At 41.3% G+C, this 23,069-nt stretch overlaps 1 protein-coding gene across 18 annotated transcripts in view; it reads right to left on the bottom strand.

Moving 5' to 3' along the window:
• Positions 1–23,069, bottom strand: part of ptprdb (protein tyrosine phosphatase receptor type Db) — a 150,019-nt gene that overhangs the window by 78,089 nt on the left and 48,861 nt on the right. The window contains exon 1 of one of the 18 annotated variants that reach the window (XM_006787306.3): positions 10,655–10,887. The exons of the other annotated variants lie outside the window; for them this stretch is intronic. The gene's annotated coding sequence lies outside the window, so the exon portion shown is untranslated. Of the gene's footprint in view, positions 1–10,654; positions 10,888–23,069 lie in introns of those variants that run through there. 18 annotated transcript variants of the gene reach the window in all.

Here is a 23,069-nt window from a genome sequence, read left to right as displayed (position 1 = left end):
CTGTGCATGTATAAAATATGGAGAATATATGCATGTGCTTCCTTCTGTGTGTTTATGTGTGTTTGTGAGTGTTGGCCTGTGAGGAGAAAAGACCAGTATGGTGGTGTACACTTTATAATGGCTAGTGACAGCAGTGCAGAGGTTGTCTTACAGCAGAGGAGACTAGGCACCATGAAGAGAATACTGCAGGTGCACAGATATGTGACCTGTAGTGCTTTCTCACAGGCATTAACACAGCAATATTGTTGGTTGTTTGGTGATAACGATGAAGGCAGCGATGGAAAATCTTGCATGTTGCAATCTTGCAGCTTCAGGCTTGTTAAATGGACCCTAACACCTCCACATGCTAGGGAAAGATGAATGTGAAAAGCCTGCTGTCTGTCAAGGCATGTCCTAGTTTCTATGAGCCATTGATGCTCAGAATGACATACAACTGGAGAGGATTCAGAAGTCAGGGGTCAGGGAGAAAGCATTTGGCTGAATGAAACGAACAGTCACAGAGTAAACATGTACAGTACATAATCTCTACTATATAAACTGTATAACAAAACCTTCTTTGCTTGTGATTGCTGGAGACACGCATCACTCGATGAATTAATTGCAGGGTTGGTTTACGTAAAACAGGGCTCATGGGGAATGCTGTTCAAGTGCTGAATCTGAGAGCACAATAATCTGACACTGGGTGCTTTTTTTTATTGCTAGTGTTAGTTTTTCGGGGCTAGAGCTGAAAGAAAACCCCATATATGTATAATATTTTATGCTGCTGAATGTTGTACCATAAGTTAAGGAAGCAAGCTGTCTGATGTGACGGTTATATAAAGTTGTAGTCAGAAGATGTTGTAGAACCTTCAGCACAGCTTATTAAAAGATTTAAATGTATATATCTGAGTCTGTATGTATACTTTTGACCCTGTGTGGATTTTATAACAAACTGCACAAGAATTCAAAGTTGTACCTTTAATTCCTGTTGTTTTTTTTTCCAAAGTAATTAAAGACGGATGCTGCACAATCATTTCAACCTGGAATGATAGTTTATGTTTATATAGAAATATAAAACATAAAGTATACTTTTCCAATCTTACATTTTTTCCAATATTAGATGCATGCACACTTTAAATGTATATACAGTAAGCAGTATATGGTATATATGACTAAATAATGCTAGACTGTTGTAGATGTCCATTACATGTGTACACTTTGGTTCCATATGAGCACAAAGCAGGTAGAAGTACATAAATACTTGAGCACATATTGCTCCTTTCACAATGTGGTTATAAACTACACACATCCAATGCATTCAGTCTCAACTAACTCTTCTTATTCAAATGTGAACTACAAATCACAAATTGAGGGTACAGAAGTTTTCCAAATATAGACTATTTGGCATTGGACCAACATCATAATCAAGGTTTATTACAGAATGTTTTGTTTCCATATAAAATCAATGTTGTCCTTAAGATTCAAAGAGGAAGAGCTTCCCTCTAGAACAATGAGCATTCTGCACTGATTTCTACCTAATGCGCTGGAGGGAAATCACTTTGAAATAGTCACCGATACCAAATTTCTCTACAGCTTAGATTGGTTGTGAAATTTTGAGTCCACACACAGAGCATAGACTTCAAGACTTTAAGGTGTTTTCCTTGAAAGGCTTTTCTTTAGAAGAAATCCTGTTTTATGTGCACTGGCTTCTTCCACTACAGTCCACCTTCATAAACACCCAGCTCATCTCATCTCCTTCTTTTCACCCTCCTTGAAAACGCTACGGTGAAAAAATGAATCTCATATAACACGACGCAAACTTGCACTGGATAAACACCAACGTATAGAAAACAACAACAACAACGCTCATATAATCATAAAGAGGCATAATGATCTAATCTGTCATTTCCTCAAAGGCTGATAGGCTCATACATCAGCACGTGAAAAGTAATTTATCATGGGGCAGCGGCAGATTATGGCAGTGTGCTGATGGATAGGAGCTGTGGATGGAGAGGATGGCTGAGTTGCCCTTGTCGAAGTTATGAAAAGGAGAGGTACGGGCGGAGGGGGGACAGGATGCACCGAGACCTAAATGTGTTCTGAACAGACTCGTTTGTCACGCGTTGCCATCGAGGGACATCACGGCAGTCAACAGCTTCTGCACCTATACAGTAGTAACTGTGTGCGAGAGGGTCATCTAGTGCTCTGCTACATATGTGACACTGTGCAAGTGCACTTAATTACTACACTGACTGATCACTGGGGAATAAATTTCGCCCTTAACAAAGAAAAACACAATGCTTTATGTGATCTGCGAAATGTGTGCACGTATGTGCATAAGCATCCATTCAGCGATATGTGTTGTGGAATCCAAAGCATTTGACCCCAATCTCTGTCTCTGCATTATTTATAGTCTGAAGCCAGCTTCCCTTTGTTTGTTTTTCAAAGCTTGTATAAGGAGCTGAAGTGGTGGAAGAAAGTGAGGAAAAGGGAGGTGAGATGACAGTGAAATATTGCAGAAAGCAGCACTTTTCGGGTAAATCTGTTCTCTGAGTAAACACAAGAAATCACATCAAAAATATTCCAGCTAATTGATCACTTTGGACTTTCCTATAGTTTCCCAAAGGGATTTAAACAGTTCAGACCATATAGTAACTGCAGACTTGCTGCAGAATAGGATTTAGGAGAGTTGTCGTCACAAACTGCACCAATGTACACTTGAAAATCCCTTCTCCCTTTATATCTGACACACACACACACACACACACACACACACACGTACAAACACTACAGTTCCCTTCCCCGGGCCTAGCCGGCAGGGCAACAGTGTGCATCCACAGAGACCTGCTGGGCCAAATCAATAGCAGCCAGCAGCCTTCCACAATGAGCGCCACCATTTTACTGGCTGCCACCCAGGGCATCAGAGAGGCAGCTAAATTGTCTGTGAGGAGAGTAGAACGGCATAGCTAGGCTGCTTAAAATGAGCACACGTCACAACAGGAAAACAAAACAAAAAAGAAAAGAAAATATCTCTGTGATGCAGTGTGTGTCTGTGCTAGGCAGCCAATTTGAGCAAGCTTAATGTATGCTGCTTGTGCAGATGGAGTTGTGTGCACATGGGCGGGGAAGCCCATTTGGGGTAAGCAAGCTTATCATAACTCGCTCGCTTGTATGTGAGCATGTGTGAGAATGACAGAGTGCGTTTTGCCCGAGTGAGTTGATGACAATACAGAGATTTCTAGTTCTAATCAAAGAGGGATGTAGTTTTACAATTGTCTTTTGGATGATCGCTCTCTTTCATATCATCTAGCCAAAAAAGCTTGCCTACAAACACCGCATACCCATGCACACACTTTATCTGTTATTATGTCTCTGTTTTTACACACAAACACACACACTCACCCCTGGCATGGCAGACTGGTTTCTAATCAGTGAATCAGCATATCAGCCAAGAAATGTCAGATTATGTTATAATTCCGCGTTTTAGTGCCTTTAACTCCATAAACATATATATTTGCGTGTGTGTTTGTGCCATAGTTTTTACACCGGCCTATTATGTCTGCCTTTCTGTGAAAAGGGAGGCAACACAGATGCCGACACAGAGACTCGCACACACTTGGACATGCACACACCCGCTGGGGAGCACAGACAGTCTCAGGCTCAGGCGGTGACAGAGCTGTGCAGGAGGAAGGGGATCAATCTGTGACGTGACTGATTGCTGAACCCGACTCAAGTGTCCCTGTGTTGCTTTAAAAAAAAACAACACACTGCTGAAAACAACTGAAGACCAGTTGTGCAATTAACCTATGTGATGATCAGCATCATTGATTGAGTATCAACACAAATAGATGGTATTTATTTAGAGAGGTATGTTTCACAGCTTCTTATACACAAATGATTAAGAAAAACTGCTTCCCCATTCAACTTTGTGCTTTGTTCTATGGTTTGTTTCATGCCCTTTTATGAATAATCTCAGGACGCTCACATTTCTCAGCATTAGGCTGGATACCTTGGTAAGCAGTCGAAATGCGCCTAAAAAAAAAAAAATCACTCCATTGAAAAAAGAAAAAAAAAAAGCTCCACAGTTTATTGATGTTCGAGCCGAGACAGCGGCAGAGCCCCGTCTGTAACTCTAGAATACAACCTTGTTATTTTCAATAAACCTATTACAGGAGCTTTTTATGAAAGGCCGCAGTAGGTTAGGTGTCTCTTTGCTTTGGCCGAGAGATTCAGAGTATGCACAGGGAAAATGATGCCAATCTGTACACCAAGGGATGTATTAAATGACCAGTCTAATTTAATATCGAGATACTGAGAAACCTGCTAAGGCACTTCCTGTGTCTAAAGGGCATCCAGGAATGGAGTAGTTGGGGATTGCTGAGTAGGTGGTTTGGGATACATTAGAGAGGAAAGGCAATGATTTCATAGCACATGTTTCTAAGAAGAATGATGAGCGCAGTATGCAAACCTTTTCTGTTGGTTCAGTGTTGATCTAGAATCTATTTAGAGATAGCATCTCCTAATGTTGATATTGATATCAGTGTTATAGCTACTATATATATTTAAGGTATCACACGGTTAACTTTATGTTATCCAATAAACACTACATTTTGAAGACTTGTACATATGCTGTGTCATTCAGATAATCCAAGCCGTAACCTCTGAGGCTGAGAACTGACTTGGAAGTGCAAAAAACTGCAGTTCCTCGGGTCTCCACTAGAGGCAGGCTCATGAAGCGAGTCGATCAGCATAGAGTCCCGTATTAAAAACACATATGGCTACTTCTTGGTTTCTTTAATCCTAATATAAAAAATGGGTATTGTCACTGTCTATAATATGCATCATAAAAAATGCATTCTGAAATAAATGAAACACTTATTGTAAACTAAGTCCATCTGATATGGCAAAATCTTAGGTCATGCCTGCAACATTTGCTCCCTGGTATCTAAGGTCTTCTAAGGACAAAAAATGCCACGTAATTTCAAATGTTTGGTGCATGTAAAGAGATTATTCATCCCCATCCCCATGCACACACACACACACACACACACACACACACACACACACACACACACACACACACGCCCAGACTTACACATGCTCCCACACACTCAACGAATCCACAGTCTACAAACCCTGAGTCTTTTAGAACACCAAAGGTGAGTCTTACTGTGGCTGCTACACACAGAAAACCCACATATCACGCATCATTTAATCCCAGGTGCCTTAGGGAGTCTGAGGGTAATAGCACAGCTGAACGTAATTCCTGAACATGAACAACAAGAAATAGGATTTGTGTTGGACTTTCAGCCCCCCAGAGAGAAGCCGAGAGAAAATGAAAGACAACAGGATGAAGAATGATCATGAGAACAAAAGAAAAAGCTCAACTCAAAAGACCTCTTCTGATTCAATTGGCAAAAACAAACAACAAAGACAATCAAAGTTATTAATTATAAATCAACAGACAAGCAGCGATGAAGGCTAATCCTGGACAGGCAGAAGAATTAGGAGCTAAGAGAGACTAATAGAATTAATGAGCTGTGGGCGATTGGTGGAAACCAATTTTAGGTTCCTAGTTGCGGTTTGGACTTTTGTTTGAGAATGGAGAGGTTGTGAAAGTAGGTAAAGTACTGAAACCCTGTCATTGTGGTTAGAACAACAGACTCCAGAGGACAGAGCAAAGACTACGCCTTCATATATGTAATGACCTGGATAATTACTCACTGTAGAATGGAATAGTCATCTGTGAGATGTTCGTGTCCAGTGTGGACTTTGCTGCTCTATTTCTGATTTATATAAAACAGCAGTAACGTGTATTGGGTTGACATTAAAAACATATGATGGGAAACATCTGCTTGCAAGGGGAAAAAATTAGAAAAAAGTGTGTGACTTACAGAAAATGTAAAATGGACATAGCCACTGTCACCTCACAAATTGGTTTGTGCCATCCTGAAATCTTGACTTGAGCATTTTTTTTAAACATGACATGACACTGTAGCCTCATGTGCTGGTAACATGTCAGTACCAATGATAGTCACACCCAAGTTTACCCTACTTTAGCTTTTAGTTTGCTCAGGTCAGATGCGGCGCCTCCTGCTGGCCATTAGAAATTAAGGCAATCCATCACTGACTTCACTTTTCAGACTCAGGGCCGTGCCCATCTTTTATTTACAATCAGTGGATAACTTCCAAGACAGAGAGGTGCCAACACTGTCTGACTGACAAGTAATCTCTGGGAAAATACCACAGCAGTAATGGATGACTGCCAAAGAAAAATAAAGGAAGAAAGAACAAATGTTTAGATGACAATCAGTCGTCAAAGTTATATATTCAAAAGTGGATCAAGCAGTGGTTGGAAGCCCTGTCTTTGCAGTTATATGTGGTGCAAAAACTCATAGCAGTGATTTCACAGACATCACCTGAGCTTTACCGCTGTGTCAACTGAATAATGGCTAAAGATAGAATAATGTTCTAATGCAAATGCGTGTCACTCAAGCGCTGCTGTGAAGACAATTTCTGAGGAAATCTAAAAATGAATAAATGATTAAATAAATTCATAGCTTTAGAGAACCTAAGGCAAAGAGGGCAATAGGGAAAAAACAGAAGTAAATTCTCTGGCAGCAAAAAAACGAAGTGATGTGGAAGTCCTGCCACTAAGCCCCCACTGCAGATTAAACTGTACAGTAGTAAGCAGGGGAGGGAAGGAAAGGAGGGGAGAGACAGATAAAGAGAGAGCCAAAAAAGAGAAAGAACTGTAAAGAGAAAATAAAGCTTTGTGGTCTGGCACCCGTTTGCTATGTTAAACCATCATGCGCACCACAGGGATAGAAGATGAGGAAGAAAGAGCACAACACACACACACACACACACACACACGAAGGAGACAATAAGTGAAGTAGAGGGCAGGGAAAAGAAGACAGAAAAAATAAACGTGAACCTGAAAAGAGTGCGTAAGAAACACGTAAGTCTTGACTGTGGCCGTTTGGCTCGGATTGTGCGCTCATGTGATTTTATGTGTGCAAGTGTGGTTGGAAAACAGAATTGTTGTGGTTGTGCCTGGCTCCTTCAGGGTGTCTCCCTGCCTCCCTGTGATTGGTACATGAAGGGGATCTGTAAAGGGATAACCCCAAACACAATCTCTTTCGCGCTCTTTCACACACTCTCTGAATCTCTCCTTTATTTTTCTTTATTCTTCTTTATTCCATACACTCCATATCTCATACCCCTTTCCTCCTGGAAAATCCAACACAGATACACAGCCTCCCTCTCTCTCTCTCTCTCTCTCTCTCACAGACACACACACATAGGGAATACACAATCCATGTAATAAATATGGAAATCTGATGCCAGTGCTTCTCCATTATGGAATAATAAGCAGAGCACTGCTAAAAATGTCCATGAGCAGAAAAAAAATCTTTGCTTGCTTTGATTTAAAAAAAAAAATCCAAGTAAAAAGCGGGATACAACCAAACAGTTTTGTTTTTCAGTAACACAGAAGCACGAAAAGAAGAGACATGAAGAACACGCCCACCTGAGTGGAGAACAGATGAAGCTAGGAAAGTCTTAAGTTAAATTTTTAATATCTTGCCATATGCTCATCTCCACAGGTGAAGACATCTTCGCTATTAATTAACAATTCACAGCCTGTATGTGGGTGTGATTGCGTGATGGACGGATAAACACAAAAATAACGAGGCAAAGTGAAGGATGAGTGAGCATGGAAAAGAAAAGGGGCGATGAAAAGACAAAAATTAGGTGTAACATGAACAAGCAGATCAAGCAGAGAACAAACCAATTAAACAGAGACATGACACGTAGAGTATCGATTAGTCTCAGATGCTGGGAGGAGTGTGGGAAAGTGAAAGCAGGGGGCAATCTAGATATCAGACATAGAAAAAGAGGGGAAGGCTGAGACAGGGGGGTGAACCGATGGACAGATGATAGGGAAAGCCGATATAGATTGGAAGCTGTCCCCTCCAACTGCAAAGTAAATCAATAACATCGCTGTGCCTCTTCCACTTGTCTCAGCTGCTCATCCACCTATTCCACTCCTCTCGGCTCGTCATCTTATCACTGTTGCAAGCAGCGGCACAGCTGGATGCTGGCTAACTGTAGCTGAAGCGAGTGCCTCCTGCTCATCCCTTTAGACTTACGGCTTCCTTTCACCACAAGTGTGTCTCTCAAAATAGCCTCTTCTAAAACATTTACAAATCATGAGTGAAGGGGAATATAATTGTAGGCACGCTTACTTTTTCACTCTTCCACCACACCAGGCAATAAATATAAGAAATATCTAGCCAGATATTTTTAACAAGAACCTTTTTTCCTTATAATAAGGCCAGCCTGTCATCTTCTTCCTCTGTATAACTTTTTTTTCCTTGACTCTGTCTTTTGTTATCAGCAGAACAGCTTGACTCGGGCAGCAATCTGGCACTGTTGACCCGCTCATGTTTTCCTGGTTTAGACTGTGTAGGCTGGGGTGTGGGGACCAATAGCACAGCCACTATAATTACCAGCCCAACTCATGAGATCCCTGACCTTAACGTCACCCTACCTGGCCCAACATTTACTGCATGTATAGGCAATCATGTCACAGCTTCGTGCATATGTGTACACAGAAAAGTGCTGACAAGCATGCAAGATACACACACAAACACATGCACACACACACACACACACACACACCTGGCTCTGCAGACACTGGCATCCATCACATCTTGTGAAACTTAATCTCTTCGCAAGGTGGAACAGCTGCAGAGCCACGCATGTACACGTGCACACGCGCCCACATGTGTGCACAATCACACACAGCTCAGGAAAACAGCAGAAGATCAGCTGGAGTAAACTTGTTCATCTGCAGACTGGCATGTCACAGGGCACCTCTGACCCGTTAGTAGCAGCCTGTGGTCGTAAAAGCGGTAGCAGTCACTGCTTAATGTGCCCGAAAGGTATCTGCAGAGAGCAGCGAAAGCAGGTCTTGTGATGCATGTATGTGTGTATTCCTTTTCTTTTTAACAGTTCAAATCAAACAGGCAGCTAATCGTAGGCATCACAGTGTTCATCAGTGTTTCGGGAAGGGAATTATTTGGTTTCAGCTTTCAGTTTTAAGATACACATTAGAAGGTGCTCACACTTATGTGTTAAAAACCTTTCACAAGTTCTTTGCATAGCATATTAATGCGATGAACACCTGGTCATTAAATTAAATATAACTTGGATGCATCGTTAAAAAAAAAGTAAGTGTAGTTTTTTTTCATAGCATGCTAAATGTAGATTAAAGCATAGTGGGGTTAGAGAAACAACTGCATATGTGATATCCGTCAAGCACATGCAGGCACCTCTCTTACTCACCTTCTCTATGTACATCTCTCTCTCACATCCTCAAACCTAATTGCTGTAAAAGTACTTGCATGATTGATTTGTAAGCTAGTGAGGTCTGTAATGCTGCCATAGACAGTGTTTGAGCAAGACTGCTGACTGCTGTCAAACACGCATACACAAAAACACACAGCCATCAGCACATTACAGCACATTAGAGTCTTTGAGTTATGGCATAAATACAGGAATATAGCAGCAAAACTGTATGCGGTCATTACATCTCTCACAGGTGAGAGCATATTGCAGACTTGATAACCTGGACATGCTTCACGAAGATCAGCTGTGTTTCAAATTACCTCTTATATGTGTCCAATGGACTGGATGCAGGCTGGCAGTGAAATCCACAGGCAGAAATTCGCCCTAATCCACTGTAGCCTGCTAGAGTCTAAAATGTTCACGCAATTTTGCATAAATTCGCAAGGAGCCAACTCAATACAGGTTGAGGTGACTGACAGCCATTAACAAGTCCTGTTGCTTTGAGTCTACACCATTAGCAGTCCATCCAGTCTCCTCTGTGCCGGTGGCATCGGTCCAGTCATGGGAAAATACCTCTGAGCATGTTTAGAGGGGGAGCACCAAACCCCAGGCAGGCATCAACCCCGGTGGAAACCAAGCGGTTTACAGCCTCCTTAATCTCTAATCAGCATTAAAAACCTCATTTCATGGGCCGCCCTAAAGCGAAAAGAACTGTGGTCATCTCGCAGCAAAACAGACAGAAATGCAATTCTGATTAACAATCTATTAAGTGTATATTTATATGGCTGTGACATAAAATAAAGAGCACAAAGATCAATGGGCAACAGTCATCTTGTCCTGTAAAGCCCCTATAGGAATAACACAGCGAGAGAATAGCCTCCCACAGAAAAGGACAGGCTCTAATAAACCGATCACAATTAATAGAATTGATCAGGACAAATTAAGACGAGCACTCTCCATTGACTCTCCACGACAAGCTCCAAGTCCCAAATATAACAGAAATATCACAATGATTTCCCAAATGGTGCGAATTCAAAGCCAGGGCTTGCACCTGAAACACCCATAAAACAAGTACCTGCTCATGCTGGACAGGACGGATCCGCCAAAATAGTCTGATTATATCGCCGGTCATACGTGTTTAACGCCGGAGGACGGACGCGCACGCATTCACCCACACGCGCGCACACCACGAGCGGAAAGATGCGAATGGACGCTTTGCAAAGGGAACGCTTAATGACAAGAAGTTAAGGCTCGGCTGTGCACAACAAAAACAACAACAAGAAAAAGCAACTACGGGCAAAATGACGAGAGGCGCGCTCACCATATCAGCGTCCTGCCAGGCGCCGTCGTTGGGAAAAACTCACAGTCTGAATAGATTGAAGCTCTCCGTCACTCGTCTCCCTGTGTAACATCCACCGTGGCTGCAGCCGCTTTGCCCAAATAATCCAGCGCCGTGCGTCTGCACTCTCTCTCTCTCTCTTTCTCTCTCTCTCTCTCTCGCTCCAATAATTTCCTACCCGGTGTGTGTGACTCGGTAAGGTAGCTGCTTAAGTCCCCCGGTGTGGTGGCTGGAGTGAAGTTGGGGCATATTTAAAGCCGCAGGCGCCGCTCATAATGTTTGCGACGCTATTTCTGGGGAGTCCGTTGCATAGTTCCATACAGCGATTTGGAATCGCCAAAAGGCTTCAACTCCCGTTATCGTCACTCCCTCCCCCGGCAAGAGATGAGATCGTCCAGGCAAACGAGTGGCGAGAAAGGGCTGGTGGATAAGGAGCTCGGCAGTAGTCACATATTCAGTTTCGGTGTCTTATCAAATTGACAGGAGTGAAATAAGCAGTGAGCTGACTTTTAATGCAGTTTGTGCGTTACGTGTTATATCACAACAGAATGAAGAGATATGGCATCCATCATCTCCTCTGCCTGGGGGGGGGAGTGGTTATGTCAAACACTGGCAATGTCAGTGTTCTCAATTATGTTGGGAAAATTAAAACTTAATGTTTAGATTTAATTTTTTTTCTTCTTTTGTCAAAAGGCTCTCTGGGATAAAATGCAGAATTTTAGAGGGAGGGGTGCAATCACAGGAGCAATTTATCTGTGGACAAGTGGTGTTGATCTTATCTGCAGCTAGGAGCAGTTCCCAGATAAACTCGGGCTATTGCCTGAACATTTCAAGGTATTAGGCCAACAGTCGTCAAATTGTGCTATTATACAGACACAAAAAAGGGAGTCCAACGGGGTGATTTCAAGGCATAGCAGAAACAAAATCGTTTTCACCTTATTTTTGCCAAACAGATGAACTGCTCTGACTACAGCTTAGTTAACTGTATGATGAGTGCAAGATCAAATCCAAAATCTTACCAGATGGAACTGCTTACAGCGATTACATGCTTCTAACAAGATTATGCCAGTATGGATGTTAGTGATTTAGTTTGGTATTAATTTAATGCATTGCTGTTTATTCATATGCCAGAATGGTCATGAAAGAAGTCATCCTCGCAGGCAACAACGTGTTCTGAGCAGCTTCAACAATTCACTCTAATAAGTAGATCAAATCAATAATTATGTATAGGCCCATAACAGCGTGTGAGGCTAAACACAGTGTGGCTTACAGTGTTTCGACATTTCATCTTTATGATGAGCTGCAGAGCAAGTTTTGTGTGAAAATAAATATAGATGGCGTGTAAAAAGCTAACAGTGTCAGGGCTGACAAAGATAAAGAAAGTCAGCAAAGTCAGCCGGCGAGACGGGCCTTAAGACACGCGTGCGCCACTCACACACATAGGGAAACACTTAGATGTACACGGACTTATCTGTGTGTGCTGACCTAGAACACCAAACACAATCAGTCGTTCAGCAGATTCCCATCAGCACAATGTAAATGAGATGGAGAGCCGTAAACGTGCTTTTGTTGCAGAAACTCCTCAGCTCACTGGGTGAAAGAAAACACAACCTCAGGCAGGGCTGGGGCATACACGGACACACACCCACACAGATGCAAAGCTCTGTTTCTCTCGCAGACGCACACGGGAGAACGATGCGAATGCCCATACGTGCATGATGATGCACAGGCACATGCAAGGACACTCAAAAGATAACAACTCAGCACATAGGAGATAAGGGGTTTGCCATCAAGATAGCGTCACTGGCTAAAATAGAATTCAGAGCTCTGTTTTGATAAGCTTCAAGACACAGCACCACGTTTGCACAATACACATGTGCTAATGTTTCCTATACTATTCTTTGCAACTATTGTTTCTATTGTTTTGCTTCATTTCACCCCGCGCTCTCTATCAAGTCCATAGTACCCTCAAACAGCTCTTGATAAAATAGTTAGCTGATCCTCAACGTTCAGTGTGTGTTTATGCATGGATGCTTTCTGTATGTGAAAACGCAAGATTGTGTACACACACACACACACACACACACACATGCACTGTGGTTCACATGCTCCCCGCAGGCACTGTGCACACTTTGAGCCAATTTATTTATCAGCTTTAAAGCCATGCATGAACCGTGCCTTTTACTGAGTACTGTTTAAATGCACTTATTAACCCCTATGAACATATCAGTGCTCCACTGTGGCAAAAGCTGGAACAATAATATTCTCTGCGAAACTGTTAACAAGCAGATAGAACAAATTAAAATCCCGTTTTCCAAAAATTGGGGACTGTGAAATGCAAATAAGAACAAAATTCAAAGTGAGGATAAGAATAATAATAGTTTAGTTTTCGACATTTCATATCTTGTCTCTGTACCATTTCCAATTAAATATGGGGCTTAAATGATGTGCAAATTGTTCCAATATGTTTTCATTTTCATTTTACGAAAAGTCCAGACAGTTCTGGGCAAGCTGGTTGTACTCTAGGCTGTAAGGGCGGCAAATTTTCTTTTTTAAATAAGTGATTGTAATACAAAGTGTCCTGCTCACTTATGGATTTACTCCTGTGGTGTAGAGATAGTAGCGAGGTCCATAAATATCGGGACACAATTTTTGTACGTTTCACTCTGTGCAACGCCATGGGATTTAAAACAAAGTAATTAAAAAGAAGTGTGAGACTTTCAGCTTTAATTCAAGATGTTTAACAGAAATATTTCTTTTGCCATTCAAGAATTAAAGCCATGTTTTCCTTTTAACATCATCCCTCCATTTTCACAAGCTTATTAATAATAAGTTCATTGACAAAAAGTCTCATGGTCAGGCGCGGCCTGCTGCCTCATTACTTCATGACAAATTAAGGCGATAAAGGTCTTGAGTTCATTATTATTGTGTAATTTGCATTTGGTAGCAGCTTAATGAGAAATCTCAATAAGCTGTACAAAGAATAGGAAGTGCAAGAGGGCGTAATTAGGCTGTAAAAATAACAACAAAAAAAAAACCTATCAGAAAGATAACAGGAGCTTTAGGACTGGTCAAAACAACAATGTGGTCCACAATTTAATAATTCCTTGACTACTTCGTTTCAAGTCCAAGCTAAAGAGGCAAAATGAGAAAAAGTATCAATCTAAAGGAGCCGATTGCATCACGCCACCTGCGGCATGTGGTGCTTTCATCTTCTAAAAGATAACATAAATGGGATTATTTCATTAATTATATTTAGAAAGCAGTTATCATTAATTCTGTTGCTGACACGCACGCTTGACGGGTTGAAAAGGTTTCCCAGAAAACAGCCTGCGAGAAAAAGAAAACCACATAAATGAAGGTAAAAGGAGGGTATAAAGGAACGATAGAGTATGCTAAACAAAAAAGCATTTAATAAACACACAGCGTCGCAGCATACGGGCTCTTGTTTCATCACTTTGAGAGTTCAAGTCATGACTTATGAGAGGGGAACAGAGCAGAAGCCCATTAAAGCCATGACATTTCGAATAATTGCCTCCAATCTCAGCATCACAGAGAGTCACAGTACCACCCACTTGCACTACTCGCACAGACACACACTCACACATTCTTTAACCTTAATGATCTTAATGATTAATGTCCCCCTCCCAACACACTCGACTCCCACATACACACACACATGCTGTACAGCGTGTACATGTACATTCCCAACCCCCTAAGCCATAGGGCGACCGTGGCTCAGGGGGTTGGAAAGCGCATCTGTAGCTGGAAGGTCACCAGTTCGATCCCTGGGCTCTCTGTCCTGGTCGTTGTGTCCGTGGGCAAGACACTTTACTCTACCGCCTACTGGTGTTGGTCAGAGGGGCCGATGGCGCAATATGGCAGCCTCGCCTCTGTAAGTCTGCCCCAGGGCAGCTGTGGCTACTGCCTACACCAGTGTGTGGCATTGTAAAGCACTTTGGGTGCTTAATAATATTATTATTGATAATAATAATAATATTACAGTTTGTCTCAATCTTCTCAGTATCTAGAGTCGTACAGTTTGTCGTACAGTTTGCTAATATTAGCAGAGAGTCGTACAGTTTGCTAATATTAGCAAACTGTACGACTCTCTGAAAGTTTGCTAATATTAGCAAACTGTACGACTAACCGTACAGTTTGCTAATATTAGCAAACTGTACGACTCTCTGAAAGTTTGCTAATATTAGCAAACTGTACGACTCTCTGCTAATATTAGCAAACTGTACGACTCTAGATACTGAGAAGATTGAGATTTTGACACTTTTACATCATCAGGTTGACTTTTTCAATTTTTTAAAATGGCTTGATACATTTTAAAGGAGTGATCTGCAAGAAAATGCCTGATGATATATGCAAATTTATATTTAATTGATTATTTCTTTAATTTCATGGAGGTTCACTAAACACAGGAAAATGTTACAAGGTTCAGGCTTGAACTTGCTCAAGGAAAGCCTTCCACTTGTGTAGTGGATTCTTGGTCGCTCCTGTCTCTTTCTGTACTCCCAGATTCACTCTATGATGTTGAGATCAGAGCTCTGTGCTCAGGATATTTATTATCTGTTGCAGGATTCCCAGTCCCTGTAGCTTAAGATTGTGTTTTTATGACTCCAGCTGCGTGTTTTAGGTCATTTTTAGTACGGTGGGATTGCCAGATGGATTAGAAGCTAAACACTGACAAGTCAGTGACACGCACGGGCATCTTTCTCTTAGAGCACGTGAAAAATTAATTTTGTATAATTTGCACATCTATGACTGCATAACACATCATTATCTCTTCCTTCCTTTAGGCACCAACTTGACATTTGCTAGTGCTCCCGTCATTTGTTTTCTGCACAGACATTAGAGGCTGCAGTTGCTAACCGTTAGCGACTTTGGCTGGTATTGGAGATGGCACCTTCTCTAGTTGCACCTGGACAATTACGACTATAATTTCATAGCGGGAGACACTAATGCAACTAATAAGGCAGGCATAAACAGTCAGGGGGATGTCAGGGGAAATGCTGTTGACTTGTTTATTGTAGTGTATGAAAGCTATATTCTTTTCTGCAGTCATATATCGGAATCACACTAAAAGGATAAACAAGGATAACAACACATTTGTATTGTCCAATTCACTCTACACCTACCATTTTCTTTTATGAATTCTTTTCTATCAGTCTTAAAGGGATTGAGCATTTTTTCTTTTTTACTACTGTAAACATGTTGATTTAGCTCTGACGATGTCAATCCCCTCTGAAATAGCTGCTGGAAAAGGTATTTCAGAGCTTTCGCAACGGGAATTGATCGATTTCTGAAATGTGTTTTCATTTATATATAAATGTTAAAACCTCCATAACTAGAATTGATTTTTGCAAACACATTGCAGATGAGCTTAGGTGGTCTCAATGACATGTTACAGGCTCAGAATGTTGAGCAGAATTACAAAGAAGCATTCAGGCAACATACTATGATACACATTGTAACCGTGCACCTGAGACAGATCTGTTTAACAAAGGCCACAAAGGTATGACACTTCAAAGTGTGCGTGCGTGCACATGTGCTCGACTGTGCACGGTGAGAAAGACTCTAAATGAAGGCGTGACAAAATAGGAAGAGCCACAGAGCGAGCAGCCTGGCAGTTCTAAAGAAGCTTTTATTGAACACTAAGAAGGGAGTATAGAATGATGAACACCCAGCTTGAGCTTTTCACATTGAGGAAATTGCATTTGGGAATATTGAACTGGCTGGCATGATGAAATACACAACTCCTCCCCCACACGCGCACACAAATGCTCACATTTCTATGGTACAGTGTATTAGCAATACAGAAACAATCATGCTCACAGAGCTACATGCACACGTTGCACGCGCACACGCACACAGGATCTCATTTAGTCTGTGTGCATGGGTTGGATCAGCACTTCCCACTATTGAATGAGCGGAAATGAGAAACGGTGCAAACAGGGAGAGAGATAAAAGAGTGAAGAGACAGCAAGAGAAGAGGAAGTGGTAGAGAAAGAGAGACAGAAAGCAGGATTGAGGAATAGATGAGCGAATCACGAAAAAAGGAAAAAGAGTAAGATATCCTTCATCAGCACCACTGTAGGAGCTAAAGGTGTTGCTGTTGATGTGGTGACAATTCATTCCAGCGTGAAACACATCAGTATTGTTTTTACCCCCCCCCCCCAAAAAAAAAAAGAAAAAGAAAAAGGAAAAAGAAAATCATTATTCTACTGTTAGGAACAGCTGGATTCAACAGGTTCAATACAAATGTCAAGCAGACAGACCATTACCCATGGATGCTGACTCAAAATGAGTGGCAAATGATCACAGTACTGATGGTTGTTGGCAAGGCTGCACTGTGTTAGGCTGTAGATTCTCAAGTTGGGTGTATAAACCCTGAAAATGTAAAACGAGGAGCAAAAGAAAATTTGTGCTATATAAGGAGGCTGTACCTGCATATTCACACTCACACAATCGCGCTCCCTCCCGCACACACACACTCACACTGTCACACAAACCGCTGCCGCCGAACAGCTTATTTATGTTTACATAAATGCATTACTGTGAACTATAAAGAGAGCTGTCAGTTACTTGCTGTACACACTCGACAAGCAATTACTTCTATGCACGGAGCAACAAAAGCAGACAGCAAAATAAAATACTATCAGCACTTCACACACAGAGAGACTCACACTTGCATGAACGCACACGCTCACGCGCGCATGCACGGGTCACAGAGAAGTGGCTGTCACTGTGATTGGTTCCTGCTGCCGAGGGCAAACCCACAATAGCCAATTATCTGTCATTATACACCACAGAAGCTCTTGCGGTCTGGATAACTCTGCATGTGTCTGTGTGTGCATGAGCGTCTGCGCGAGCGTGCATGTGTGTCATAGGGGGAGAGATTGGCAAATTGCTAGTTATATATTTCAGCATGCTGAAAGAAGAGAGGAGAAATGTGGAGGAGGAGAAAGAGGAAGAGGGTAAGAGGGGAGAGTTTGAGTAGACCAGGCAGAAATATGCAGAGTGAATATAAAAGGAAGCAAAGAAGAGATTGATTATTATATTTGACAGTAGTAGAGAAGATGGAATCACGGAGGAGCCACAGACCTCCGCTGAGCTGCATGCTGATGACAGATGTCTGGTGACCGACATGCCTGATGCGGCAGGGCTAAAGTTTAGATGGCCGCAGATTGAGGCTCTCAGTCAACATATGACTGGTGCTTCATCATATATGAAGTGAGTGACTGAGCTCTGACTAGTGCGGACAGAAGGTACCATCGCAATATTTAGGATGAGTACAGACCTGCCTAACTGGAAGCTCTATGCTTCAATCGCCATATCAAAGTGCCCTTGGGCAAGATCCTGAACCCCAAAACTGCCCTTGATATGTCACTGTTTGTGACAAAGCTTTGTACGTATTCAATAAAGCGCTGTATGAAAGTGTGTGGTATTTGTTGAATGTGGCTTCAAGTGAAAAGCACTTTCAGTAGTCGATAAGACTAGAAAAGATAAATGCAGCCCATTTACCATTTACTTTGAAATTCATCAGAAACAGCACAAAGTATAAATCTCATATGCACTCTGATTCACAGCAGTGCACAGAATCAGAGACTGTTACAAACTAGCAAGGTGAGTGGTTGAGAGCTCTCATTTTCTGATAATGTGAGTTTGTGTCTATGCCTTCCACGCTCAGCATGACAACTTAGGTCAAGATTGGTTACAAAGTCCACCAGCCACCATTAAAGATGCACCGATCAGCCTGCTGAAGACCAGAACTGAACACATTTTCAGTGAGCTAAGCTCAGACCATGGTCGCTGTCACCTATATCCAATAACGTGCCAGTCGTTTTTATGCATATGCAACACACGCACAGTGGCACAGGCAAACAGTCCCAATATGCTATCATGTGGTTTGAATGCAGCCATCGGCTATTAGCAAAGTTTTCACTGTTAGTGAGCAAGCCACACATTTAGCTTTAGTAAACTGTAGGTGAACATCACCATCACCCAGCTCAACATGCCTTGTTTGAAGACGCTAAAGCTAAAGTCAACAGCTTCATTATGAGCCTGGGTATCAGCAGTGAAAGGACCAAAGCAGGTATAAGCAAAATTATGGAGACGAGAGAAAAAGGTTGATGTCCTGTTATCTGGTAAAGTATAAAACGTACTCTAAAATTATGTAAGTAACTGAGGCTTGTTTTGTTGCATAATCGGCTGCACCTGCTTTTGTTTAGTAAGGTAAAATCATCAGATAAAAGTACAGCAGCTCATTTTCAGTTAATTATCTGTACCTCTTTCGAGGAGCAGAGAACTTTGTTTTCTGTTATTTTAGAAGAGAAGAAAATTTCATTTTTGTTTGTACATGATGGCAGTTATAGTTCTTTGGAAGAAAAGCAGGTCACGCTCTCAGAAAAAATCAAAATCAGCCATGAAAATTACAATGATTGTATGTTATAGATGTTATAGATGTTAATCAGACCACAGTGACACAGAAAGCATTTATGTCTTTAGATATAGGGAAAATATTTTTTTCTACTAAGAATTAACAAAGTGACTAATTAGATGACAATCGTAATAGCCTGTACAGCTATAAAGGTAGTGATTTGGGACTTGAAGAAGACATATCTCGTTTTGACATTCCAGTTTAAAGGTAACCATGATCCTTTCTACCCAGAGGGTCAAATATTATCTGCTTGGCATTCATTGACTTTTTGTCAGACTTTAGCTGGATCACAGCTCATCATCTGAGGTCTTTTCTTTTTCTTTTTATGGATGTAATAGAAACATATAAAGCTTTCAAATGTGTGCTTCACTGTAATTTTTCACTTTGGTCATTTAGTAGAAAGTAAAAACACACATTGTAAAATGCTTCAAGACCCAGACAGGAAATATCTGCAGCTTTATGTTCCCTCCATTCGAGCTCTATAGCTCCATAATTGATTGCTAAAGCTTCTCTACTGTTAAACCGAACTGTCCTCCTATTTAAGCTTGAATGGTGCTCAGTCATGATGCGTGAACCAAAGTCATCATACCATCCACCTCAAAATAAATCCATCTTACTGTACACTCTTAATACACACTCAGTGTGTGTGTGCGAGTGCTTATGAAGTATGACACTGATCTGTCTCTGCCTGTTTTACAGCTATGCTTTGATAATCCCCATCCTAATCCACTGCCTGTGTGTCTGCCTGTGTGTGTGTCTGTGCTGTCCTTTTATGTTTGTGCGTGTTATGCATGGTATTTAAGCTCGTGGCTTTCAGAGGGTCTCTCTTTCCCATGACTTCAACACTATATGTAACATCACAGATAGATAGCCCTCCAGTCATCCACTCCACTCCATCGAACCACTCAGCACAATGGCCTAGACACAATCGCTCTGCAGTCAATATCTCCATTACCATTTCTGTCAACAGAATAAACACAGTGGAAATTGAATGGTTATGGGTTATATTACTTTTAAATGAGCTGATGAAATGGGTGCAGTGGCGATGGGAGAGAGGGCCGAGAGTGGCTCAGATGAGGAGAGGTTAATATGTCATTTTAACTAAAAGATACATGAACAGACCAACAAATCAGTATTACTTTTCCTCACAGTCATATCTTTTCTGTTTTGGTTTCATATTCTTATTCAAATGTAAGGATCATGCATCACTTTGAGTAGGAAAACCTATTCAAGTGCCTGTGCACTTTTGCACAGACTATATTATGCAAGTTTACTCTAAGTTTAATTAATTTCATTATGACACACATGACTATAAACCAGTAATTCCTAGTCTGGTGTTCAGACTGTCCAGGTGGGTTTATGGCAATAAAGCATAAAACTATTTCTTGCACAAAACATTTTCCTCTTCCCATGTTTTCTGGTTAAATACTGGATTGTTTCAATTCTCAGTGCCTCTAAACAGATTCAGATACACAGAAAAAACAAACAAAACCTTCTGGTTTAAGTGGTCAGAACTGCATATGGAATCTGAGATAAGGGTTTGTACAAAAGACTCTTTGTTTGCATGGAGTCACTGACCAAAATGGTTGGAAAATACTACTATATAGTCATAGATAGAAACTAATTTAGATCTTATTTTGGTGTTTTAGATATTTTGTTTAAACCCAACAGCAGAAACAGACAGGGAATGATGAGAAAAATAATGGAAAAAAACAGAATTCAATCATTGAGAATCATATTTCTTTTAAAAATGTACGGTCATTTTAATCTGATCCCAGGAACACTTTTCAAAAAGCAGAGATGGGGTAAAAAAGACTGAAAAAGTTGTGTAACTCTAACAATAAAAAAATAAATAAACAAAAAAACCTACTTGATCACAATTCAGTAACGGTGCATCAGCTTAAAAGATCATCTCAGAGAAGCTCAGCCTTTAAAAATAAGAATTAAAGATGGGTGCATGGAAAAGCAGTTCAAAAATGTAAAATAAAACTATTGCGACTTGGAGACTTTAGTATAGTCAGTTTGTTGCTACAAGTATTAGACAAATGGGGGTTTGTCTGGGACAAGCAAACCTATCTGGTTATGTTAAAGCTTCCTGTTATGAGGTGTTTATAGTGACTACCAATGAGCCACGTGGCATTTGCAAAAAATGACTCTAATAAAGTGCCTAGTAGAAAGTCAATGCAATAGATTGCAAGTCATGCAATGCAAGTCAATAGGAATTAATCTCAGAAGAAGTCAGTAACATCAGTGATACAAGCATCGATTGTGTGTCATATTTCCTGCAAACCTGTTGATGGTACAAACAAAAAATAAAAAGGTGAAATTTAGGTGGATGGAAGCCAGAGGGAATTTGAACATGCACACACTGTTTGTGATTCATGTCAGCCAGCTGCCCTTCAAAGTAGGCCAAGGCTGCCAAAGACACTGCGAATGATGTCACAATATTATTGAATGATTATGACTTGGATAAATCTTGGACATGGCTGAAAAACAATATTTAGGTGGCTGTGATTTTTAAAATTTCAACTAAAACCAGATGAAATTCTGTTGTGGAAATCAGAGAATGGGGTCAATAGCTTTAGAAAATCCTTATGAACAAAAACTGTCCCTGCAATAACAAATACAAGTTAAAACTGCTATTCAAAGAAAATCCATGCATAAAAATGAAAAGGGCATGGTCTGGGCTCAAGTTCATTTAAGATGGAGACCAGAGTGAAGTAGAAAATGATTTTGTTCCCTGACAAATCACGACTTGAGATTCCTTTTGGAAATTATGAAGGCTGCGTCCTTCAGGCTAAAGAGGAGAGGGACCATACATTTTTTTCCAGTGCGCAATTGAAAAGCCAGTATTTGTGATGCTGTGGATGTGCATTAGTGCTCTTGGCACGAGTAGCATGCACATCTGTGAAGGCCCCTGTGCTGCCATCCATCCATAGAATCCATTAAATGAACTTTCATTAAAATGTCCTTAAAGGTAATGAAGAAAGAAACACGAAAAAGAGAAAGAATTACATTGCATAGAAAGCACTGAGTCTTCTCATTTTTTGAGAATTCTGCTTGATGATGAGTAGAGAGAGGAGTGAGAGCTTGATGAGTGGAACCCTTAGCAATGATAATCCCATTAGTACTGTACTGCATGTTAAGCTCTCCACTAATAACTCACATGTATGAGCATGAAGGGTGTGTATGTGCATGTATGGCCGAGTCCCGCTTGGACCATCCTAATTATCAGACGAGGCTCACGTGAGGGTAATTACCGCATCTGAGACAGTGGGAACAAGGCTATGACTGACCCAGAAATCCACAGGCTAATGAAGCGATAAGACACACACACACACACACACACACACACACACACACACACACACACACACACACACACACACTGTTTCTCTCTATGTGTTGGTATTACCTCACATAGAGACACAAGGACAGAGCAAAAGAAAGAGAGAAAGCCAAAAGACAGAAAGGGGAACAATGTTTCCCTCAGCCTGCATTAGAGAGAGCAGAGAGATTTGGGAGGAGCTGTCAAGAGACGCTCTGTCAGGCAGCTTCTAGCTCAGCCCTTTTCCTAGTATGAACTAATCTGGCTGCTCTCTGTTCTTTGTCATATCTGGCCATGGCTCCACAGCACTGTGGTCTGCTTCCACAGCCGCGGATTAAGCTCGGCTACCCGAGACTAAATTCTCTATTGAAGAATCATCTAGGTGTAATCCCTGTGTGAAGCCAGCCCTGTATGGTACAGCACATTATATCTCTCACAATGACTATTATTCACATCAGGCTGTGCACTCTGGAGATTCTGGAGACAAGCACAGGGGCGGTTTGCTGTGCATAGGCAAGGGACCTTAAGGGTTTGTTATGTGAAGTGAGATTGGCTCACTTAAGGTGGGCCCTCCTGGGAAGAGATCAGCTAATTCTGGCAAGTTGTTTTCCCACACCTAG

Source organism: Neolamprologus brichardi, chromosome 6 (genome assembly GCF_056152115.1).
Source record: "Neolamprologus brichardi isolate AB-2024 chromosome 6, ASM5615211v1, whole genome shotgun sequence".
Classification (NCBI taxonomy): Eukaryota; Metazoa; Chordata; class Actinopteri; order Cichliformes; family Cichlidae; genus Neolamprologus; species Neolamprologus brichardi.
Note: the sequence above shows the minus strand (reverse complement) of the source record. Positions and strands in the feature narration are given on the sequence as shown.